This window comes from Monodelphis domestica, chromosome 5 (genome assembly GCF_027887165.1).
Source record: "Monodelphis domestica isolate mMonDom1 chromosome 5, mMonDom1.pri, whole genome shotgun sequence".
Lineage (NCBI taxonomy): Eukaryota > Metazoa > Chordata > Mammalia > Didelphimorphia > Didelphidae > Monodelphis > Monodelphis domestica.
Window position 1 is genome coordinate 306,808,377 of NC_077231.1, and position 25,883 is coordinate 306,834,259.

Sequence of the window (25,883 nt, forward strand, 5' to 3'; positions counted from 1 at the left end):
GCTTTTTTTTTTAACTTTAGCTGAAGCAATAAATTCTACTTCATTTCTTTATATTTACTCTACGTGTGTCTCCTTGCTTCATATCTGTCCTTGTAAGCAATATAGTGCTGGATTCTAATTTTTAATCCACTTTATGGGCAAGTTTATCCCATTCATATTTACAGTTTTGATTATTAATTACTTCTCTCTATCCTGTTTCATCACTCCTTTTATTCTTCTCTCTCCCTCCTTTCACTCTGTCCCTCTTCAAAAGTCTGTTTTGCTTCTGACTACTTTGCCTCTCCCAATCTGCCTACTTTTCTATCAGCTCCCCCATTTTCTTATCCTCCTATCCCCTGGAGGGCAAGATGGATTTCTTAACCCCATCAAATGTGTATGTTATTCCCTCTTTTAGCCAATTCTCATTGTCTACCATCTCTTCCCATCTACCCCAACCCAACAGAAATTCTTTTGTTCATGACTCTTTTATATAATTTACCCCCATTCTACCTCTCTCTCTCTGCGTTTCTCATAAAGCAACCCTCTTTTACTCCTTATTTTTATTTTAAAAAATTGTCCCATTATATTCAACTCATACTTGTGCTCTCTGTCTATGTATTCTTTCTAACTGCCCTATTAAAGTTCTTAAGAGTTAGAAGAATCATTTCCCCGTGTAGGATTAAACTTAATGAATCCTTTTTAACTTTCTTTTTCCTGCTTACCTTTTTATGCTTGAGTTTTGCATTTGAAAGTCAAATTTTCTGTTCATCAGGAATGCTTGAAAGTCTTCTAGTTCCTTAAATATACACACCCCACCCCAAAGGATTATATGCAGTTTTGCTACATAGGTGATTCTTGGTTGTAATTGTAGCTCTTTTGTCCTCCAAAATATCATATTCCAAGTCCTCTGTTCCTTTAATATGACAGCCACCAAAACTTGTGTGATTCTGATTGTGGCTATACGTTATCTGAATTATTTCTTTCTGGTTGCCTGCAATATTTTCTCCTCAATATAGAGGCTCTGGAATTTAGGTATACTATCCCAAATATGGTTATTTTCATTTTTGGATCTCTTTCAAGGAAGTGATAATTGTTAGGTTCTTTCTATTTCTATTCTGCCCTCTGCTTCAAAGGTATCAGGGAAGTTTTGCTTGATAATTTCTTGAAATATGATAACTAGGCTGTTTTTCTGATCATGCCTTTCAGGTAGTCCAATAATACTTAAATTATCTCTCTTTGATCTATTTTCCAGATCAGTTGTTTTTCTGATGAGATATTTTATATTTGTTTCCTGGTTGGCTAACACCTATAATTTTCTCCACTTGGAATGTCTTTTCTCTTCTTGGAAGGGTTAGTATCCCTCACATTTCTTAAAACTTGACTAAAATTTTACTTTTTCTAGGAAGTTTTCCCAAATGAATCCTACCCCTATTTTAAGCTAATGGAAAGCAAGATGGACTGGGAATTTGAAGGTCTCTGGCTTCAGTTCCCTAAAGCCTTTTCCCCCTATTTTTTGTACATACATATATAATTGCATATATTTTCCCCAACAGAATATTCTTAGCCCCTTGCAGGAATATTTACTTGTGTTTCAATGTGTCCATTGTCTAATACATAGTACTTGGAACATAACAGGGTACTTAATACCTGATTTTAAAACACAATTTATTGATCTCTTTTGGTTCTGCAAAGCCTAACTTTCCCCCTACCACTTTACCCTCCCAGAGCACCATCTGTCTAACAAAGAAATTCAATAAATAATTATTGATTTTGTGACCTTGGGCAAGTCCCTTCCTACCCTAGGGTTTCAGTTTCTTCATTGGTAAAATGAGAGCATAAATGTTTTCTAGGTCTGTTCTAACTTTAAATCTAATGATTTGTCCTTTAGTCTCGGTCCCTACTACAGAAAAGTATATTTCATTTAAAAAAATACATTGGTATGTTTTTTTTTAATGTCTTTTAAGTGATTGCTCTTGGCAACAGTGGCTGACTACATTGTAAATTCATTAAGGACAGTCATCTCATTGTCAACTCTTCTGTGTCCCAGCCCCCTACTAGATGAAATTAGTTTATAATAGTGAGTCACAAAGCATTTCTTAAAATTAAGAAAAAAAATTCTTAAAACACCTATTGTATGCAGGCACTGCACTAAACATTGGGCATACAAATAATTAAAAAACAGCCTCAGCTCTCAAGGACCTCACTTAGCAAACTACACTCAGCAAGCTTCATCCGGAACAAATGTTAGTTGTGTTGTTATTATTATTACTATCTATGACTCCAAGTTTAATTCTATCTCTTTATACCTTGCAACTCTCCACAATACCTGGATTAATTCTGTCTACTGGAGGTGCTGAATAAACTCTCGCAGCTAAAAGGAATGAAACTGGTTTTAGAAAGACAGATTTTTATCTTCAAATGCAATTTTAAATAAGGGCAATTAAACAGCTTTGTAAAAAAGTACTTTAAGATTCAATTTTTAAAACTACATATATTTTTAAAGTAAAAACCATTTTTCACATCCATTTTTTATAAGTCCTGAGTTCCAAGTTCTCTCCCCTTTCTCTCCCTTCCCCCTCCCTGAGCCAGTAATCAGTTCTTTCTCTGCAAGTGGATGGTATTTTTGATCCTCAACCCTTGGGAACTGTCTTGGATTAAGGTTTATTTTTCAGGAATTGATGACTGAGGGGATGGGGAGAGTGCTGTTGGTGGTAACACTAGATGCCCTAGGACAATCTGAAGGGTAAATAAAAGGTCTGAGAGCGTCAGTGTCTTCTCCTCCTTCCCACCCAAAGGGATGCTGGGAGTGGAGTCAGAGAACTAGGGCTCAGCTGCAGTCCTAGCACTCCGTTCTTGGGGTCCTTGGATGGGGCCCTCCTTATCCCTGGGCCCCAGTTTGGTCCTGGACCAGACCCCATTTGAGGATGCCACCCCCGTGGGACCAGGGCCGATGACCTAGGTCCATTGTTGGAGATGACGAGACCAAGGACGTCCTCCATGTCCTCTCCTAGACTCAGTTTCTCCATCTGTACCAAAAGGGGGCAGGGCTAAAAGAGTCTCCCAGGTACACTGGGTGAGAGTGTGACCAGGGGCCTAGCCGGCGCTCCAGGATCTTTCTGGGCTCGTCACTCAGTCCCTGCCCCCACACACACTCCTCAGATTCCTGGCTCAGGGTGCTGGTAGGACTACAACTCCCAGCGCGGAGAACTACAGCTCCCAATATGTCGCTCCCGGAGAGGGGCGGGGCGGAGCACGAAGGAGAGCGCGCAGCTACTGAGCATGCGCAAAAGCAGCCAGAGTTAGCTGAGGCAGTCGCGGAGCCGCACGCACGCACGCACACGGGGGCGAGCTTAAGCGTCGGGGACGCGCGCGCGAGGGGGCCTGGCCAGCGCGGGGCGGGAGGCTGGCAGCAGCGGCCTTGGCTCCGGGCAGCGGCGGCGGCAGGTTCCTTCCTTCCGTCTGGGGCGGGGACTGGCTGCAGCGCGACTGCCGCGGCTGAGGCGGGAGCCGGAGCAGAGCCGGAGCCGGAGGAGGGGCCGCGCGGGCGGCCGCAGCGGTGGAAGCTGGAGCAGCCACGGGAGCAGCAGCAGCTGCGGGAGCAGCTGGAGCGGGAGCAGCCGCCGCCACCGCCTGAGCAGCCGGAGCCGCAGCAGCAGCAGCAGCAACAGCATCAGGAGCAGCGGCAGCGGCGGCTGCGGCGGCGCCGGCCCTGGTCGTGGCCGTGGCCGTGGCCGTGGGCAGCCTACGTTCACGACGGCGACCCGGCCTCCTGCCCTGGCTCCACCCCCCGCATCAGCAGGTGAGCCTGGGTGGGGGGATAGTCGCGTTGGGGGGGCTTTTATTTTCGCCCCTACCCCGCCCCCATCTTTCCCGCTGCTACCGGCGGGGGAGGGGGCGTCACGCCCTTGGTCTGGTGACAGTGGGCTCCGAGGCCTCGAGTACGCATGCACCAGCCGGGCGGGGCCCCCGCCCCCCCCCCGGTGGGGGGAGAGGCTGGGTTTGGGGGGGAGCGGGAGGACAAAAGGAATCTTCTACCCTGGGAGGACCCGGCGGGCAGTCTGCACCTGGCGGCCCCGGGGCTCTGTTGGGAGGCACATAGCTTGGGGGAGGGGGCGGCGAGAGATGGGAGGGATCCCAGCATGGGGTTTGCACCTGGTGGCCCCGGCACTGGGCACAAGGCGTGGGGGAGGGGGCGATGAGATGGAGATGGGGGTGATGAGATGAGGGAGGAGGTCCGGCTCAGGGTGGGGGGGGTCTGAATGTGGCGGCCCCCTGGAGCGGGCACGCAGCCTTCTGCGGAGGAGGGGGCAATAAGACGTGGGCGGGTCCAGGCGGGGGTGGGGGGGACGGGTCTGATTGTGGCGGCCCCCAGGAGCGGGCACTAGGCACGGGTTGGGATGAGGAGACGATGAAATGTGGGCGGGGCCCATGGTGGGGTGTGAATGCGGCGACCCCCTGGACGGGGCACGAGGCATGGGGGGAGGGGTCCTGGCGGGGGGGGGGGTCGGTCTGTATGGCGGCCCTCGGGACCCAGAGCCAGGTTCACGACTCCCGGGAGGGGGAGGGGGCGATGAACCAAAGGAGGGCCCAGCGTGGGATCTGCACCTGGCGGTCTCGGGCAAACAGCTCAGGGGGGAGGGGGGAGACGTGACCGTGACAGAGAAGGCGGCAATGACTTGGGGGTCCCAGCGGGGGGGGGCAGGCGCAGGGCCAGGCACGCGGCCTGGGGGAGGAGGGGGGCGATGACATAGAGGTGGGAGGGGGCGACGGCTCTTCCCCATTGGCTGCCGGACCCGACCTTGTTGGGAAGCTCTTTGTGAGCTGCGCAGTGGCCAGTGCTCTGGTCTAGGGATCCTTGCGCAGGTTCTCGAGCCGCAAGCCGGCTCTCTCTCCCCTAACCGCTGCTCCCGAAGCCGCGACGTCTTTGAATGGGAGACGCTGTGACAAGCCTTGGCCAAGGGGGGCGCCCGAGAGCGCACGAACTGGCGGAGCCGCTGCCAGAAAGACGAGTCCAAGGACAGACAGAGCCCCTCCCTCCTATAGCGGGATTAGCAAACTGGGTGCAGTCTGGAAAGCCGCATCCAGCCTCAGACCTGCTAGCTAGGTGCCCCTGGGCTAGTCGCTTCACAGGCGTTTGCCTCAGTTTCCATATCTGTAAAACACAGAGTCGAACCTCCCAGGTCTCCCCCCCCCCCATCCAGGCGGGCAACTAACCCTTGCCCAGGGCCCAAAGCCTGGGTTTAGACTCAGATGGGAGCTTTTCCAGGGTTAGACAGGTGCTCCAGCCTGAGCGCCTGCATTCCGAGGGGAAGAGTCTGCTAATCCCGAGAAAACTGAGCCCCCCCCCCCCCCCCCCAGGGAGCCCAGCGAGCCCAGCCCAGAACGCGGTAAACGCTCCCTTCGACCTCTTCTTGGGGAACCCCCCCAAAGTCGTCCTTTTGTTTCCAGCAGGGTAAGCCCAGGACCCAAGGGTGGGGGCCTCGCCCAAGCAGCCTCCGCCCCCCCCCCCCCCAGTGGGTACTTCCAGAGCCCCCTTCCCCCCTCCGTGGCTGCCTCTCATTCTCTTCCCTCCGGAATGATGGTCTGAGGCCCCGCCATCCCGAGTCATCCGGGAAAGCCTTCGAGACCCTCTGCTTCAGCCTCTCCTTTCCACAGGAGGAAGCTGAAGGCCAGAGCCGCCATTCCAGGGCCAGCACGTGGCCGGCACGTGGCCAGCACGTGAGGGAAGCCTAGGACTCCACTGAGGAAACCTGAGTAGTCCGCCCTCCCCTCCCCCCCTCAGCCTTGATCCCATGGGGGAGGACCTTCGGTGAGGCCAGCCCCCTCCTGTTTCAGGATGCTTGCTAGGGTTAGTGTTGGAGGCGGAATTCTCCCTTGGGGGGGGGGGGCAGAGCAAAATGTATCCACTCACTGAGAGCCCGGATCAAGGCCCCGCCCTCCCTAAGTCAGCAGGGCTTCCAAAGGACTCTACCCACGTGTTAGCACGTGGCTCGACACCCCCTGAGGAGGGCCTCTCCGTTTTACAGACAGGGACACCGAGGCAAAGCAGGGACAGCCTTGGGCAGTCCCTGGGCTTTCAGGTCTCTACCCTGCCCCAGGCCATACTTTTGTGCTTAGCCTTGGGGGGGGGGTCTGCCAGAGCCCAGGGTCACCCCAGGCACCTGTCGAGAAGCCACAGAGCCCCCCTGTGGAGAATTCTGCTGAGATGTTTTCAGCGAGACAAAGGAGAGTGTGGCTAAGGAGACCCACCCGTGTGGAGTTGTTGGGCTGGGGTGGCTCGAGGCCCCCAAGACCCCTTGGAAGGGGTGATTTTACTGCCGCCGCCTCCCAAGGCAGCCTGACAAATAAGACACCATCTTCGGGGCTCTGCCCTCCTCCAGCCTATTGGGCTCCACGGGGCGCTCTCACCCCCCCCCCCCCCCCCCATTTCAGCCTCGGCTTGTCCTCCCTCTGCCTTTTCTCCTCCCGCCAATCGGATCCAGGCACTGCCGCAAGGTGTCGGCTTTTGTTTTCTCTAATTGATTCTAGCTCCTACCCCAGCGAAGCTATTCCAGACCCCCCCTGTGTGCGCACCTTCCCTGCCCTTTCTCCCCTCGCTCTATGAGGCTCCGCCTTTCTTTAGAATTCTGCTGAGATGAGCGCCATGGTGGGGACCTGGGCACTGCCTCTGGACATCTTTCCTCCATGTTCCTCCTTGTTCTCTCAGCTGACCCCCCCCAGGATTCTCTCTCCCGTGTTGGAGGGGTCCTGCTTTGTCTCCTGCCCTCGGCCATCTTCATTACCCCCCTCCCGCCTCGGGGTGTCTGTCCTGGGCTCCCCTCCATCCCCAGAAGCTGTTTCGTTCCTGTGCGGAGCCTCCCTTTCTCTGGAGTGCCACATTCTGCACATTGCAGACTCCATGTTCTGGAGACTCCTAGAAGACGCGTGTCCAAAGGGCTCGCTCCCTTCTCCACCAGCGCACCCCTCTTCCCGAGTTCCCCATTAAATAGCGCAGCCCATTAAGGATAGACCCACGCAGCTTTCAGCTACGTTTTCTAGGACATGAGCGGTATACCACCCGGTCCAGAATAGTTATTCCAATCGAATCCAAAAAGAGTTCTATCGTTTTCTTTAAAAAAATTCATTTCAAACATTCAATGAACGTTTTTTGAGTTCTGAATTCTCTCCCTTGCCCCTCCCCCACCCATTGTGAAGGCAAGAAATAGATGAATTTTACCTGGGAGATAATGCAAAACCTCCCTCCCTATTAGCACTTTTGGGAAAGGGGGGTGAGAATCGTGTGCTTCGATCTGCATTCAGACTCCAGTGGTTCTTTCTCTGCAGACAAATAACCTTTTTCATCCCAAGTTCTGTGGCACTTTCTTAGATCATTGTATTGATCAGAGTAGCTAAGCCATTCACTCTGATCTTCTTACATTGTTGCTATTACTACGGAGAATGTTCTGATTCTGCTCACTTCACTTGGTAGGTCTTCCCAGATTTTTCTGAAATCTTGCTTATCATTTTACATAGCACAATAGCCTCCCATTCTAGACCACTACTTGTTCAGCCAACCCCCCAATTTCTAATTCTTTGCCACCACAAAAAGGGCTGCCATAAATATTTTTGGACATTTAAGACCTTTGAGGTTTTTTTTTTTTTAATTTATTTGGGATCCAGACCTAGTTGTGGTATTGCTGGATTACAGGGTTTGCTCAGTTTGATAGTCCTCTGGTCATGGTTCCGAATTGCTCTCCAGAGTGGTTGGATCAATTCACAATTCCAAGATTTAACGTCCCAATTTTTCCAGATTCCCTCCAACCCTTGTTTTCCTTTTCTGTTATGTTAGCCAGTCTGATAGGTATAAAGTAATATACTTAAGAGTTTTAATTTGTCTTCTCTATTCAATAGTGATTTAAAGCATTTTTTATGTGACTAAAGATAGCTTTGATTTCTTTTGAGAAAACAGCCTTTTCATATTAATTTTATCAATTGAGGAATTATTTGTATTCATATAAATTTTTTTATAAACCCTTACCTTCCTCTTGGAGTCAATGCTGTGCATTGGCTCCAAGGCAGAAGAGTGATAAGGGCTATGAAATGGGGGTCAAGTGACTTGCCCAGGGTCACACAGATAGGAAGTGTCTGAGGCCAGATTTGAACCTAGGACCTCCTGTCTCTAGGCCTGACTCTCAATCCACCGAGCTACCCAGTTGCCCCCTGTATTTGTATAAATTTGACTCAGTTCTCTATTTGAGAATGAAACCTTTACCAGAGAAATTTGCTGCAAAAAAATTTCCTTCAGTTTTCTGTTTGCCTTCTAATCTTGGCTGTATTGGTTTTATTTATGCAAAACCGTTAAAATTTAATGTAATCAAAAATTTTCCTTTTGTTTCCTGTGGTTCTATCTATAGTTTGGTCATATTAAATTCTTCTGTTGTCTGTATACTCCCCTAATTTCCTCATAACCATCACCCTTTCTGTCTAAATCATATACCCATTTTAACCGTACCTTGGTATATGGTATGAGATGATGATGATCTATATATAGTTTTTGCCAAACTATTTTCTAATTTCCCAGCAGTTTTTTTTAATTTTGTTCTAAAAGGTCGAATCTTTATCAAACTATATTATTCTGGTCATTTATTACTATCTACTGCAATTGCCACTAGTAGTACAGTGTGGATAGAGCACTGGACCTGAATAGACCTTTTTTTTAAAGTCTTCTACAATTATGAAATTGTTGAAAACCCCATCCAAGATTTAACGTTCCTGAAGGTTTAGAGACATTGGCAGGAACCTGTGAGGTTTTGAAGGAACTGCATATGAGAGGGGCTGTTTAGAACAGTGAGACCAGCTAATTTCATCAAGCAGCCAATTTATTTAATAGTAAACCTTTTAGATTTGTATTTGGGTATATTTATATTGGCCCTAATAGATATGGCCAAATAAAATAAAATGCAATGGGAAAGAGATTGATTTCCCTTAATTTCTTTTTAGGAAGCTTTGGAAAACAATATTTTTAAAGACAGAACTTAAAATGATCCTCAACACTTGTCATGCTAAAAACTATATAACACAAAAAAAATTACTGGTATAATTAAGCAAACAGACATGACACTAAAGAGAAATTTAGTGACTCTTAATCTTCCCCCTCCCCCCCAAAAAGCCTGTGTTCTAAAACAAAATGAGATCTGTGAGAGATATTACTCAAAACAATTCATTGGTAAATTAAATTTTCTGAGGATGTAGGGAAAGGGGCCAAGATCTCACACAGAAAGACCTGAGTTCAAATTTGATCTCAGACATTTATTAACAATGTGACCCTGGGCAGGTCACTTTGCCTCGATTTCCTCATCTGTCAAAAGAGCTGGAGAATGAAATGGCAAACCTCTCCAGTGTTTTTGCCAAGAGAACCCCAAATGAGTCCCAGAGAGTTGGATATGATTAAACAGTTGTCTACCTAATCTAATTCACTCATCCCCCACAATTTCTTAACCAGTAGCAGATTGTTTTGATGATAATGGTTTTGTAATACAGTACGAGATCTGGTAATGCTGGACTCCCTTTAACATATTTTTCCCCCATTAATTCCCTTGATATTCTTGAGCTCTTGTTCTTCTTTCAGATGAATTTTCTTATTTTTTTTCTAGCTCTGTAAAATAATTGTTTGGCAGTTTGATTGGTATGGCACTTAATTTGTAGAATTGTTGTTTCTATTATATTAGCTTGACCTTCCCATAAGGAATTACTAATTTTCCCAGTTGTTTAGATTTGATTTTATTTGTGTGAAAAGTAATTGTTCGTCTAATCCCTGGGTTTGTCTTGGCAGGTTTGACTCCCTAGTGTTTTATATTGTTTACGATATTCTAAATGGAATTTATCTTTTGTTGCTGGACTTTGTTGGTAATATGCAGAAATGATGATCATTTATGTGAATTTATTTTATATCTGCTATAGTTACTGATTATTTCACCTAGTTTTTTGGTTTATTCTCTAGGATTCTCCCAAGTATGCCATTATCATCTGCAGGGGGATAGTTTTGTTTCTTTGTTGCCTATTCAAATTCCTTCAATTTATTTTTCTTATTGCTATTCCTAACATTTCTGGTTCAGTTTTGAATAATATTGGTGATAATGGGTATCCTTGCCTCAACCCTGATCTTTTTGGGAAGGTTTTTTGCCTTATTCCCATTACACATAATGCTTGCTTTGGTTTTAGTTAAAATAATACTTAAAATTTTAAGGAAAGGCCCATTTACTCCTAAGCTTTTCTGTGTTTCTAGTAGGAATGTGTGTTGTATTTCGTCAAAAGCTTTTTCAACAATTATTGAGATAATCATATGATTTTGTTGTTTTTATTATTGATATGATCGCTTATGCTGATGTTTTCCTAATATTTAAACTTCGCTGCATTCTTAGTATAAATTTCACCTGAGCATAATGTATAATTTCTGTGATATATTGCTATAATTTCTTGCTAATATTTTACTTTAAATTTTTGGCATCAATATTCATTAGGGAAATTGTTCTATGATTTCCTTTCTCTGTTTTTGCCGTTTTGGTTTAGGCATCAGCACCATTGTTTGTTTTTGTTTTTGTTTTTTTCATAAGAGAAATTTGGTAAGGCTCCTTCTTTGCCTACTTTCCCAAATAATTTACATAGTATTGGAATTCATTGTTCTTTATATGTCTGGTTGAAATTCACTCATAAATCCATTTGGTTCTGGAGGTTTTGGGGGTTTTTTTTTTCATTGATGGCTTGTTCAATTTATCTTTCTTAATTATTTTATTCCCTCTTCTTTTCCTTTTGGCAATGTTCATAAATATTCATTTATTTTTCTTACAGTGTCAGCTTTATTGGCGTATAATTGTGCAGAATAACTCCTAATAATTGCTTTAATTTCATCTTCTTTGGTGGTGAATTCGCCCTTTTCTTTTTTCATACTGGTAATTTGTTTGTTTTTTTTAAATCAAATTAGCCACTGATTTATCTATTTTGTTTTTTACTAAAACCAACTGCTAGTATGGTTTTCTTTCAATTTTATTAATCTCTCCTTTGATTTTTAAAGTTTCCTATTTGATGTTTAATAAGGATTTAAAATGTTTAAATTTCTAGGTTTTTCAATCTTATGCCTAATTCATTATTCTCTTCTTTCTTTATTATATAAGTATTTTAGAGATATAAAATTTCCCCTAAGGACTCTTTTGTTTGCATTCCACAAATTTTGGTGTGTGGTCTCATGATCATTCTGTTTAATGAAGTTATTGATTGTTTCTATGATTTACCCTTTGGCCATCCGTTCTTTAGGTGTTAGGTTATTTGATTTCCAATTAATTTTTAATCTGTTTCCACAGCTCATTATTGAATGTGATTTGTGTTGTATTCTGCTCTGAAAAGGATTGATTTAGTATTTTTCTGCTTTTCGGCACTCAGTACCTATTTATTTATATGTGTGTGCCGTCAACTTTCCCTGTAGAGACCAGACCTGACTGTCTTTGTCTTCCCTAGATCTGCCTAGTAACTACTTAGAAAGGGGAATACATTTCCGTTGATGGATGGATGGATGGGCCTCTGCCTGCCAGCTTTCTTGGCCTGAGATGAGGCCAAGCCAGGTAGCCTGTGGGCAGTGATGCTGCTGGAAGAGAATTGGATGTCGTTGGATTAAGGAATGAGATCCTGGGCAGCCGTCCTAGTGTCTGCCTGGGGTTTCATGGTTTGGTTTCTTGGTGCTTCTTGAGTTTCTTCCCACGGGAGGATTTATCCTTACAACTCCAAGAGGGTGGGGCTATGCTTCTCCCCCTTTTACAGATAAGGAAACAGGCAGACGGGTTGAGTGACCTGCCCAGTATTATATAGCTGTTAAGTGTCTGAGATCAGATTTGAATTCGGCTCTTCTGGGGCCTCTGCAGCCCCCCAAGCCCTGCTCTTTGCCACCTACCTGAGGCAAAGCTTGGAACTGACCTCGGTTTCCTTATTTGTAAAATGACTGATAAGGGTGTGTGGGGGCTGGGAAACTAGACAGCAGAGTTTGTAGCATCATCTGTCAGTAAGTGTCTTTGGGCATCTCAGGCTGGGCTGAGGCTCGTGGGGGGGGGGGGGGGGGAGGAGGGCTACACCGATGAACCCTTCCCCAGGATTTTAGACCCGAGGTGCCTCGGGGTTATTTCCCCTCCTTGTGAGGCTTGGGAGGGGCTCAGGGCCTGGGAGAAGTTCAAGAACCCTTGGCTATGCCCAGAAAGCAGAGCCAGCTTCGCAGCCTTCCTGTCTCTCAGCCTCACCTCCTGTGCTATCAGGAGCCTCCCCCGAGTGACCTCCAGGCTGAGCATTTCAGGAGGTGGGGGATGCGTCATGGCCACTCGTGTCCGCAGCTCTGTCTGCCTGGGGAGGTGTCAGGCCTCCACTCCCCCCCTTGGGGCCTGGATGCCTTCATTTTCCTGCCGCTGCCGCCTTTGGGAATCCTATCCAGGAGCCTGAAGCATCCTGACCCCCAGGCCCAGGCTTTTCAGGAGGCCATGGCAGACTCCCACTCCTTCCTCATGCGTGTACCTGACACACACAGAGACAGAGAAATGGATGGAAGAACACGTGTATGTACGCACGCGCATGTGTACACACTCACACACACACACACACTGAAATGTGTTGCATAGAAACAGTTCATGGAGTAAGGAATATTTAACCCCCGTCTCCCTGACCAAAGCCAGCAGGGTTCTGGAACAATAATAGGATGTAGCCTTAGGGATTAAATTGTACAAGTATTATTGCCCCCAATTTACACCCAGGGAAACTGAGGCACAGGGGAAGCCTTCCCTGATCAGTCCAGGGCCTGGCCCACAGAGATGCCTGATGCCCTGTGTCCAGCCATCCAGGGTGGGCCCCATGCTGGGGTGAGAGAGCAAACCACCGCCGGCCCTCCCAGGCTCTGTCCTAGGAGTTCAGAGCAGGAATAGGGACAGTTCATCAGGATGTAGAGATGTGGGCAAGGCGGGTTGGCCCAGTGAATAGAGTGGGTGTGGGCAAGCCCATCCATCCATCATCACCCCCCGACCCTGGCCGAATCCCTTTGCTACAGAGAAGGTGCCGGCTGCTTTGGGCAGAGGGCCTAGTCCTTATCTCTGTCCCCAGAGAGCACCGGGTCCTAGAGGACCAAGAGGTGCCTGGTGAGCCGATGAGGCCTCCCCCGGGGCCCCCCAGGGCCTTCCAGGGAGAGGTTGGGGGCAGGGACGGCAGTTTCTCTGGCTGCTCCCCCACAGTCAGGATTCTAGAAAAGGCCCCTGTGGTCTATAGGCATTTGCTGCTCAGGGATCATCCAGGGAGCCAGACGGACAGACAGACTCCTGGACAGCAGGACTACTGCTGGCTTGGGTCTCCGAGGGGAGTTCCCCCCCAAGTTCTTCCTTTGCCAGTTTGTTTTCTGGTGCATTCTTAATCCTCAACCTTAAAAAAAGCTCTGTGCTCACTTGGTTCCTCTCCCAGTTGGAGAGGGCCTGTGTTTGGTGCACAATCGGCATCCCCAGATGAAAGGCCGGCACACAACTGGCCTCAGAGTCAGTGTCGTGAGTTCAGATTGGGCCCTCGACACCTTGGCGAAGGCATTGAACTTGTCCCTGCTACAGACGGTTGGACATGAGGGTCCAGTCCTCTTTGCCAGGAGGATTTGCTTCTCGCAGTCCGTAAACTAAAACCAGAGGGTCCTCGAGGAGGTGAAAGATGGCCGTCAGCATTTGTCTTTCAGTTCGTGGCCCTGCTTAGGAGCCCTTGATGAGAGCCGGAGTGGCATGGCATTTGGAGAATGGAGGGGGGTGACCCTTTCCCCTGGTTCCTTCCAGAAGACAGGAGGTCTGACTCTAGGACACAGCAGGGTTGAGTAGGAAAAGAACAGATGGCGTGGAGCTCCCCAGAGCAGCTTCTCTAGCAGCAACAGCATTTTGGTGCACTTGAACAGCTAGCATGTGTGCCAGATACCATGTTGACCACTTTACCATTATTATCGCATTGGATGCTCACAACAGAAGTTGTGAGCTGATAATGATTATCCCCATTTTATAGATAAGGAAACGAGACTGTCAGTGATTAAGAGACATATGGGTCTGAGGCAGGATTCAAACTCGAGCCTTCCTGGCATCCAAGCCCAGAACCCGGTGACTGATCGCAGATCTAGAGCTGAAAGGGACCTTAGGAGTCCTCTAGCTCATTTTTCAGATGAGGAAACAGATCAAGTCCCACAGAGGTTGCATTTGAACCCGGTCTCTGTCTCCAGAGCCAGGGAGCTTTTCTACATTCATACAGTATCCTGGGGTTGATTTAACTGGATGAGATTCGGGGCGGCTAGGTGATGCCTTTGGTGCTGAGTGCCAGGCCTGGAGCCAGGAAGACTCATCTTGGTGAGTTCAAACCTGACCTCAGACTTTCCTGTCTGTGTAACCCTGGACAAATCACTTAACCCCCATTGCCTAGTCCTTAATACTCTTTTGCCTTAAAATCAATTGATTTTAAGAAGATACAGGTTTAAAAAACTACATTTTGTTGTCTACTTTTATAATTGAAGGAAGTGCTAAATTTCAGTTAAAGCAGGGAAATCATTGTTGTGTGTCATGGGCCCTCTTTTGGCAGGCAGTCCGGTAAAGCCTGTGCACCTGTTCTAGGAATCATGTTTTTAAGTACAGAGGGTTTAAAAAGAAACCATTGTATATAGTCATGCAGATTTTAAAAATATTGTAAAGATTTTATTTTGCCAGTTACATGTAATGACAAATTTCAACATACAACTTATCTCCCTTCCCTTGGAGTTGGCTAGCAATTCAATCATCCAGATTTTTAAAAAATAAGTTAATGACCTCAGACTAACACCCTCCCCCCAAGATGATCTCAAAGGTTCCTCCAACTCTAAATCTGTGCTCCTAAATCAGTTCCCTTCTCCAGGCCTCAGTTTCCCCCTTTATAAATTAAAGGGATTAAACTTAGATGATCTGGAAGATTTCTTCCAAGTCCATCATCCTCTAATTATTTAATTTGTCCCCTTCTAGGGCTTTTAAGGGCTTCTTTTCAAATCCACTGATGGAGGTTTTTATTCTTGGCTAATTTCTATTGCTAATAGGACATGTCTTTGGTCCTATGAAAGAGATTAGGCCTGTGAATAATGTTTTTTCCCCTTTTAATTAGTATTAGCTTATGTGATCATGGCTTTGACTTCATTTGAGTCAGCTGAAGAGAAAATGAATCTCAAGGCAGCTCCAAGGAAGCTGTCATCTCCACAGGGGTCCTTGGCCTAACTACCCCCATACCTTGTTCTCCAGGCTCACTTGTCTGTGCATCTGCTTAAGACCTGTGTAAGGGTCTCAGTAGGGGGGTGCTTGGGACACATCTCTGAAGAAACAGGGGCTTGGCTTTTCTTCCCTCCTCTGCCTGTGAAAGCAGGCATGGGACTGAGCCCCAGGAAGCCAGCTGCCTCTCAGAATCCTCTGGGGTTGTCAGGGTGACGAGGATGTGAGAAGCAGCTCTCCCAGCATCTCCAAGCAGGGCAGGAGGGAGTGGTGGAAAGGAAATGGACAGGCCTCGGGTACCACCTCCTGCATCCTCCGTGGAAACCAGACTGCCCAGTCTGCTTCTGGCTCCTGCCAGACATCAAGGGCACCTTTGATTTATTTGGCTGTCAGGCACTCTTCTAGGGTCAAGAAGTCTCTCCTCAAAGTTTATATGGACCCATTTGAGAAGAGGGGGCAGTTAGCCCTAAAAAATAACAGATTTACAGGACTTCTTCCAAAAGCAGCTGCCAATTTGCTAATTAACATTTGCTGTCTTTCTGTTCTTTGTCCTTCATCTCCCCCTCCCCTTTCTCACTCTTCCTTTTCTCTCCATTTATCTTTTCTTCCTCCCCCTCCTGTTCCTTCCCATACTCACCCCTCTCTTTCCTTTCTTCCTCCTTCCCCCTTTCTCCATTCCTTCCCTCTTCCCTCCCTCCATTCCTTTTCTCCCTCCTTCTCCCTCCTTCCTACATTTCTCCCACTTTGCCTTCTATCATCCATTCTTCCCTTCCTCCCTTCTTTTCTCTTTCTTTCCTTCCTATGCCTTCCCATACTACCCCCTCTCCTTTCCTCCTTCCTTCTGTCCCTTTCTTTGTGTCTTCCTTCTCTTCCTTCCCCACTCCTCTTGTTCCTCCCTTTCTCTCCCCCTCTCTCTTTCCCCCTTTTCTCCTTCCTCTATCCATCCCCCCCCCCTTCCTTTTTCTACCGCTCTTTTTGTCTCTAAAAGGACAGGAAGCCTGTTAAAAGGATTGAGATGGGGGCTGAATTTGGTCTCTCAGATTAGTCTGGATGTAAAATGGATGCTCAGGAGCGGCTTACTTGAGGAAATGCCTCAATAAAGGAGCTTCATCAGGATAATATGTCCCCAAGCAGCCCTATGCTACTCCTGCCCTGCTGCAGCCCAGGTGGCATTTGGTGTGGCACTGAGCATCACTGCCAACAGTCGCCATAAACTTGGGGGGATACGACAGTCAGTGACAGCAATCGCCAACATCCAGGCTTGTTTATGGAAGCAGCCAACAGGGAAGTTTTTGGGCTTAAACAATAATGTCTACCTTGGGGGATTCCTGGGGCAAATGAACCTGCGAGCCCCTCTCTTGGAAATCTGGGGTGGGTGGCCTGGAAGGCAGCAGTGTCCCTGGGGAGGCCCTGCTATCTTAGATCCCGGGGCTTGGGAGTGCCTGTGTCAGTTTAGACCTATGTTAAATACTCCTGAGATTTGAGGCCAAAGGACCTGAGTTCAAATTCTAAATATGTTGATGACCAGCTGTGTAACCTTGGACAAAATGGTCCAGACTGAGCCTCAGTTTGATAAAGTGAAGATGCTGGACTAGTGGCCCTACCTACTCAATCCATAGTCTGTGGTCTCTGCTAGGAAGACACTCATTTCTGCTGTTTTCCTTGCCACTCAACCTATTTCCAGAGAGGGTGGCAGGGAGTGGATAGATTGTTGGGCCTGAAGTCAAGGCTGAGATCCAATTTAGCCTTACTGTGTGACCCTAGACATGTCATTTAACCTCTTTTTTGTATCAATCCTTGAGGAAGTTCTCCAGGGTCTGCCAGAAATCCCGAGAGCATTGGCAGGCTGGGGTCCAAGGGGTGGGTCGTGGCAACTCTTGTCTCCCTGCACAGCCTTTTGCTGGGTCACGGTGTGGGTGATGGTGGCCATTCATGACTCTCTCAGGAACACTGGATCACCCTTGGAATTCTCCATAAGAATCTTCTCCCCCCATCCTCCCTTATACTGCATTGTAGGCTTTGGGTTCCTCAGGCCTAATGGTCTGGGACTAAAGGGAGCCTTTAGGGAATCTGCTCTGTTTGACCCTCACCTTCAGGCTCAGAATCCACACTGTGCATTGGTTCCAGGCAGTGGGGTTAGGTGACTTGTCCAGGGTCACCCAGCCCAGGAAGGGTCCAAGGCCAGATCCATATCATCCAGATGTTTTGGGCTGCTGTTTGGAGGGTGAATTACAAAGGGAGGGCTCTAGCTATGGGGGTTGGGGGGAATTGATGAAGGATTGCTCTCCCTTAGGGTTCCTCCTCCTTAATTCCATAGAGGATGAAACCAAGGCAGATCCATAGGTCTGGTGTCTTGCCCAGGGTCACCAAGATCAGAACCCACCATCCTGTGCTCTTCTCCCTCTCTGTGCCTTGGCCAAGGCTGGGCTGCTGCTTTTTGGAAGATGGGCCTCCAGCCTGCTCTCTGTGTCCTGAAGCCCCTTTGGGCTAAATTAGGATGCTGGCATCTTGGGTTAGAGCTTAAGGGGTGATGGAGCCGGTTACCGCTAGGGGCTGGTGTGGAGTCGTCTCCACAGAAGCTGTCGCTGGTCCCCAGGATGGCAGGTGCCTGAGAGACCTCAGAGCCTGTCCCAGCTCCTCCTTTTTTAACTGAGGAACATAACCTGCCCAAGGGTATCCAGGGAGGAGCCGTGCCAGCCAGGATTTGAACTCACACTCTGACCACAGTTAGTGATGTCGCCAAGAGTAACCCTCTTCAGACTATCATTTGGGCTTCTTTCCTGGGCTGCATCCTAGAGCACAAAGTGCTCCCCTGGTCCGTCTCCTGTTCCCAGGCCTCTCCCTTCCCAGGTCTGGCTTGTTCCCAGATATGCTCACCTGTTCTCATGCCCTATCCTCTGGTGGAACAGGAGCGTGGAGGGCAGGAGGGACGAAGTCCTGGTAGTCTCTGTGCCCGGCATGGCACCGCCCTCCTCGGAGGGCCTTCGTCAGTTCTTGTGTTTGCCCCTGCAGCAGAGAGGCTGCTCCTCCCATACTCCATGATGAAATACTGAAGTTCATCACTTCATTCCTTTTCCTCATGCCCTTCTCCCTCCTTTTGACACTGCCATCCAGTGACTTGTTAGGGTTTCCTGTCATCTAGCTGGCATGAAGGGCTTTATGTTGCTGTTTGATGTTGATGTGGGGCTGCCTGAAAAGAACAGCAGCTGGGGTGGAGGCGGCCAGGGCTTCCACTTCCCATTTTCCAAAGTGGTGTCTGGCAGCCTAGGATGGCACCTAGGAGGGTGTGGGGGCCAGGAAGAGACTGCATAGAGGAGGGCCGCCTGGCCTGATAGTGGGGAAGTGGGCCGAGTTCTGTTTTCCCCCTTTGGGAAATCTGAGGAGTCCACACTCATTCTGAATGAGCAGTGTGCCTGGCCCCATCTCGTACATTAGAAGATCACAGCACCTTGGCATCCCAGAGTCTTCCAGATGGAAAGGACCTACAGGAACTCCGTGGCCTGGGCTCTGCCCAGGCTCTGAGTCCTCAAAGACAAAAGGACAGGGATGGGAGTAGGGTTCAAGCCTTGGATTTTTTTGCATCCTCCAATGCCTTCTCTGCAGCATCTCATTTCCTTGGCCAGTGGTGTCAGACTCAGAAACGGGCCACTAAGCCATGCACAAGGGTCCCTGGGGCTGCATGTTGACTCGGTAAAACATAAATGAGCATTATCTAGGCTTTACTTTTACTGATTCTAACTAAACCCACCAGAGCCTGTTTTGTATTTACTTTCCTTTCTCAGACAGTAGCCAGAGCAGACCGTTTCATTTTCCGTTTTTATGTCCCTGATATACTTCATGAGTGAGGTTAGTAAACTGACTCGAAAGAATGATGGCTTTGGAGTCAGTGTCCGACCCAGCTTGCCAAACTTAAGCCCTAGTAGTCCATGTCTGTAGAGCTTAGATTGCTTCTTTTCTCAAGGCTTTCCTCCTCTAAAGCAGAGAAATTGGACTGACTTTGGAGAGATTTTCCACTGTGTATTGAGGATCCTGTTACTTGACAAACTCAAGCTCTGCAACTCACCTGCTTGGTCAAACATCCTAGTCTTGAAAGCTATCTTCTTATATTCAAATTAACCTGAAGCTTCTGGCTCTGCTTCCCTTAGTCTCCCTCAGGTTTATGAGTTGCTGCATGTTCTGAATGAACAGCTTCGTGGCAAGCAAAGCCCAACGAAGAACAGAGATGGAGCCCCTCCCTGATCGTGGCAGCTCAAGTGATTCAATAAACAGTATTTACTCCTCCCTTAAATGATCCATCATGGCATACTTTCCCTTTCTGAGGCTGAATGTGTGAGGAAATTATGATCAAATGGCAAATCATTGCTCAGGACACCTATTGGGCCCCAGACAGCTCTGGGGAAATCCATTGGACAGTTCAACATACTTCTCTCCTTTCAGGAGGCCTCCACTGTAGTTCAGTGATCTGAGCACCCTTGAAAAGGATCGCTTTCCTGGGCACTTGGGAGTGCTTTGAACTATCCCATAAAGTTAGTTGAGCACTCCATGTAATTTGCACTCCATGTTTAATTTCAATGGAGATTTTATTGATATCTTTTGTTTTTACATCCAAATTTTTTCCTCTGTCCCTCCACCTTCACTCTCCCAGAGAATCATCAGTTATTTTTAAAGAAAACATACAGGAAAAAAAAACAACTAGCAATCACATTTTTAAAAAATTGGGGTAGATTTAAGGGTATCTGGGAACTTGGATATGAAAAATAATCTTGTTTTTACTAACCTCTAACTGAAATCCTTTCCTTCAGTTGTTTAAAAACATTATTCTGATAAGGGGATCCATAGGCTTTAGCAAGCTGCCAAAGACATCCAGGACATGAGAAAGGTTCAGAACCAGTGAAGCTTAGAGATCATGAAGCTAAACCTCCTTTTACAGGGGAGGAATCAGAGAAAAGATAATAAAGAAAAATATAGGAGATCCAAGCATAGAGCTTTACCTTTGTCTCTAATCAGCCAAGCATTTAATTTCAATAGATTGTATTGATATCTTTTGTTTTTACATCCAAATTTCTTCCTCTGTCCTTCCACCTTCTCTCCCAGAGAATCATCTATTCTGTCAAAAAAAAAAAAAACAAACACATGCAGGGAAAAAAAAACTAGTAAAACCTAGCAATCATGTTTAAAAAAAAATTCTGACTGTCCAATGGTCCACACCTGTCACCCACCCACCCACCTCTGCAAAGAAGTGAGGGGAGATGTTTTCCTGCCTTATTTTGACAGAAGATGTAAAAACAGCATTGAAACAGTCTACTCTTAAGGAGCTTACATTCTAATTGGGGAGATAGGATATATACAATACAAAATTTATATTTTTGAGAGGGAAGGGACTAGTAGCTACAGAGATCAGGACAAGCATTCTGTGGAAGATGGGGCTCACCTTGTATTTTGAAGGAAGTCAAGGATTTTTTTTCAGAGGCACAGGGGAGTAGAGAGTGCATTTCAGACATGGAGGCAATGAGCAGCAGGTCAGCCAGTGCATAGTTGTACCCAAAAGTGCCCAGAGGGCCTAAAGACCAGAACCCTGGAAGGGAGGGATCAAGTCACCCCAGAGCTTTAAATGAGAGTCTCATTTGATCCAAGAGATAATAGGGAGTACCTGGAGTTTATTGAGCAGGGGCATTTCCTCTTACTCAGGTCAGACATATTGATTTTCATTTTGTTTTTTTTTTTTTCAGCCTAGCTGCTGACAATTTCTTATTTACCCCTTCTAACTCGTTTGTCATCTGAAAATTTGAGAGGTGTACCATCCCCACCTTCAAGTCATCAATAAAAATGTCTGCTCAGCACCATGGACAGATCTGCCCAACTGATTAGATGTGTGTCCCATAAATAGTTATTCCAAGACCAGTCCTTCATTGAGTTTTTACTGTCCTCCCAAAGGGGAAATAAGAGAGTTTTAGTGGAAAGGTCACTGGATTTGGAATGGGAAGACCTGTGTTCAAATTCTGGCTCTTCTACATACTTCCTGTGTGATCTGGAACAAGCCACCTATTTCTCTAGGCTTCAGTTCTTTCTTTATAAAATAGTGGGGGTGACTAGATGGGCTATAAGATCTAGCTCTAAATCAAGATAATTTATACAGATTATCTCAGAAGCTTTGGAGATTGCTTGTATAATTTTTTTGGTTTGTATGGGGTGGGGTGTAAACTTGTGATTTCCTTGAACTGAAAAACCCCCTCTCTGGAGGCAGATGCTCTCACTTCCCAGTCTTAATGAGTTGCCTGATGTACTGAGGCCAAGTCATTTGCCCAGGATCACCTAACCTGCATGTATCAGAATCCAGACTTGAATTCAGGCCTCCCTGACTCTTAAGCAAATTCTCAATCTTTTGTGCCTCACTGACTGATTTCGACAGGGAGAGAGCATAAACCAGAGAGGAGGCCAGTTTCACTAGAATGGAGAACATGGCCAGAACAGTCATAAGAAACGACTACTAGTGAGTCAGAGCCATATTGGGGAAACGGTGGCTGAGGATTTGTTTATCCTGGAGGCCATAGGGAAGTCCCTGGCGATTTTTGAGAAGGGAGTGGAGCTGGTTTTATATGTATATGTGACTTCCTACACTGAAGGCCTTCTCTTTGGGGTGTGGAGGTGACCCTGCTCTGGGTCTGCCTGGGCCTGGCCACAAGCTGCAGTCTGGAGGACAATTTGTTCATTAGCAAGTGATCCATTGGCAGTGCCTACTTCCCTCTAGAGCATAATCGCCAAGTGCTTGGCCCATGGATAGGCATTTTTCTGTGGCTCTTTTTGGACCAATTACAAGAAAACTTTCCTTTGCCAGGTATTCGTGATGGGTTCTTTAGCTGCTGCCTTTCCACGAGGATTCTCCCCCACCAGGGGAGAAATGGTGGTTACGGCTGTCAACATAGCTTAGAATCAGATATTTCATTCATGTTGTTTCTGTGGGAATTGTAGTACCAGGAATCAGATCTTAGTCTACTTCGTTCAGTGTCTTGCCCAGCACCACACTGCCTTCATTTCCACTGGACTTCTCTGCCCTGGAGGCCAGTGTGAGAAGCCAGCAGTCATGGGAGGCAAAGCTTGGAACCTCAGCTACATCATTCTTTTGGGAGTATGTCAGGGATCACAATGGAAAATGGCTAGACTTGGATCACAGAGAGAGCCAGCTGCGAATCCTACCTCCTCTGAGTCTGTTTCCTCAACTATAAAGTAGAGGGGACCACTCAGTCTTGGACATCCAGTCCCCCTTGCCCCACCGAGTCCAAGCCAACGAACATCCGTGCAAGTGGAAGGGCAGTGTGTCGTGGTAGATAAAAAGCTAGCCAGCCTCAGTCAGTTCAAATTCTACCTCAGACACATTCTGGCAGGGTGTTATTGAGCAAATCCCTTGACCCCCCTGTCCCCCCAGGCACTTCCAAGACTATCGGGGAAGAGTAGATGGCATTGGTGGAGGGACTTGCCTTACTAGAAGTCCTCTTTCCTTACCAGTAACCTCACGAGAAAAGGTGGGGGTTGTAGAGACATGAATATGGGACCAAGAATGCTCATTTATCCAGGCCCTTCATTTCTTAGACCATACCTATAACAGCATCTTCATCATCCTGGCTCCTGGATGCAAAGCCCTTTAAGTTGGGTTGAAAATGGTCATTATGATTATCCTTCTGGAATCTCCCCTCCTCTCCCTTTGGAGGAGCCCCGGCCCTGGGCCAAGAGGGCTTAAAGAAGCAGCATTTGAATCCATCCTCCTTAGGGCAACATGTCACAGCACCCTAAATACGTGCTAAACAGACGAACAAGATTTCACCACTTGTGCCAAGCTTAAAATCCAGTCCAGAAAACACTATAGTCTGAGGGAGGGAAAAAATCCCATCTCCTGAGACTTCCCATGAAAGCTGAAACATGGTTTAAAGATGCCCCTTCAGGGTAGAAAAGCCAGCAAGCTCCTTTCTAATGATTGCCACAGCTCTCCTGGCCACGAAAGCTCTAAAGCTTTCTACTGAGTTTAGGGACTTGCCAAAAGCCACTTAAATGGAGTTTCTCTTTCTGGTGATCAAGCTCCCTCCCTCTTCCTCACTGCCTGTCTCTGTGTCTTCCCCTCTCCCTGTTTCTCCCTCCCTTCCTCTTCCTTTTTCTCCTTTCCTTTCCCCCTACCCCATTTCTCCCCTCTCCCTTCTTTCCCTCTCTTCCTCCCTCTCTCCCTTCCCCCTCTTCTTTCCTTATATCCTCTCCCCCTTTTGTGTGGCTGTTTTTAGAACTAAGAGCCAGTGTGGAGAGAAGCAGCTCCCTGCATTGGTCTTTCCTTCTCCCGGTTCTGCTTTCTCTCCTGCTTTTCAAAAAGGGAAGCCCCTGCCCTGTCCAGATGCATGTCTGTGGGGGTCTGTCTGTACATCCTGATTGTCTCCCCAGCCTGGGTGGCTGCCCCTTGGGGCATTTGCAGAAATACTGCAGCAAGTCATCCCAGATGCTTCCTCAACCTCTGGGAGTCCAGCAAATTGAGGTGAGCCTTGAGGCGGCTGGAGCCCCACGGAGCATGCGCAGGGCTGGAGTGGAGGGGGCTGCAGATGATGCTGGGGATGGCCAAAGAGAGGAGCCTGGAGGGTGGCTTCCAGGGGAGAGACAAGTCCAGCCAGGGGAGCTTTCTGCCAGCCTGACTGCCTCCAAGAGTAAGCAGCAGGGGGGTCCTAGAGGGGGAGAAGGGACTAGAATATAAGCTGCCTGGATGATCCTGCTTGGCTCTGTCCAGCGCTTGGTAGTGCTGAAAGTTTCTGACGGCTGGATGAGTGCCTTTCCCCCAGCACCAGTCACAGTCATGGAGTGCCCTTCAAGCAGTAGATGAAGGAGGAGGGCGATATTTAGGGGTTGGGGTGGGAGAGACATTTCTCCTTTCTAGCTTGATGGAGGGGGTTGGATGGGGGCTTCCCAGGCTTTTTCAGCCTTCCTGGTCCTTCACCACCATCAGGCTTTTAAGAAGCTCCAGCCGCCTGGCCCAGAGAGATTTGGCATGAATAGAGCCGCACTACCTGGGAAACCAGCTGGGTTTCTCGTACAAGAAATATGGGGGGGGGGGTAGACAGGCTGTTTGCTCTGCCCAGCTTGTTGCTGCCGCCCGCCCCTTCTATTGGCCCTATTTCCCAGCCTTCCTTGAATAACAGATAGGGGGGCAGAGAGAGGAGGGGTGGGGAAGGGTCTGCACAGTGCCTGGGAGGTTTCTCAGACCATTTTCTTGAGTCCAAGGAGGTATTTACAGGCTACTGTGATGTTTCCTGTGAATGCTGGTCCCTGCTAGAAGGGAGGAGACGGAGAGAGTGTGTGTGGAGCTGGGCCTTTTAATAAAACGCCTGCAGCCTTCCAGCAGGCACACTGTACCCATGTGCTCCCAGGTGTCCCAGCTGCCGTTTTTCTCAACCCTCTTCTCTCCTTTTCCCAGCTGTAACCACAAACACGGGGCTTGTGGGATTGTCCTTTAGAGGACTGAGGCTCTGGGTCTGGGGCAGGGATGGCAAACCTTTGAGAAATTGAGTGCCCAAAGGGGCACGTGAGCCCCCACCTTACCCCAGGCCAAAGAGAGAGTTGGCTGCGCTCTCTGCCATTGGGCCTCTGGGCAGAGGGGCCAGGGAAGGGGGAGCCGTGTCCTGAGGCGAGGTGGAGGGGGACAGGAGCAGCCCTTGTGGCATGCATGTGCACGCCATTAATTTACTGACACAGATCTAGGGTCTATGAGCCAAGTGTCAGACCCAAACTGAGATGGACTTTTACCCCACGACATGGAAACTCGTGAGTAGGGAAGCCTGGCAGCTAAAGAGAAGATGGAGAGGCACAGGGTGTCGGGCCAAGAATTCTGGGCTTGGAGCCAGGAGACAGATTCAAATTCTGGCTCTGACCCTTCCTCCCTGGGTTATACAGGGGAAAGCATGTGTGCCTCTCTGGCCCCAGTTCTTCATCAGTGTGATTAGGGAGTGGAACCTGGTGACTTGTGAGGTGCCTCCCAGCTCTACCTCCAATCCTGGGTCACCCCTCGCAGTGGTATTCTCTCTGGAAGCCAAAATCTAAATCCCGGGTCTGCCGGGTGACCCTGGCCACATCAGTTTGCCTCTTCAAAGCCCAGGTTTTTCCATCTGTAAAATAAAGATAATACTAGGACAGAACTAAAGGGGACATCAAATGAACCAAAGGATGCAAAATCCTTTGTATCAGTAGGAATTTTTGTTAATTTGTTACCGATTTGAATTCCACAATTGACCTCCTCTAATTAGTTGTATTTCTGTGGATTGATGAACTATAGAAATTATATCTTTCCCTTCATATTAGAATGTCATGAATTAACAGTAATGATAATGCTGTGCTTAATCTGTGTTGATTATTGACTGATAATGCCTGGAACTCTGAGGCTTACAAAGCTATTTCTAACTGTGTGGCTGGGATTCATCCCCATTTTATAGATGAAGACATCAAGGCACTGAGAGGCAAAGAGCCAAGAGCCTTATCATAAGTGAGATTCAAGCCCCACTTTCTAGACTTCAGGTCCAAAGCTGTCTCCACACTGGCTCCTTGAAGCCAGGGGCTGTTTTGGCCTTTATCAGCATAGTGCCTGGCATGTAGTGAGTGCTTAATAAATGCTCACTTCCTTGACCAAGGTATAGTAGG

General features: G+C 47.7%; 1 protein-coding gene across 1 annotated transcript in view; it reads left to right on the top strand.

The window, feature by feature from the left end:
* The first annotated feature begins 3,352 nt into the window (after window positions 1–3,352).
* POMGNT2 (protein O-linked mannose N-acetylglucosaminyltransferase 2 (beta 1,4-)) overlaps window positions 3,353–25,883 on the top strand; it is a 28,057-nt gene continuing 5,526 nt past the window's right edge. The window contains exon 1 of the mRNA XM_056800405.1: window positions 3,353–3,778. The gene's annotated coding sequence lies outside the window, so the exon portion shown is untranslated. The remainder of the gene's footprint in view (window positions 3,779–25,883) is intronic.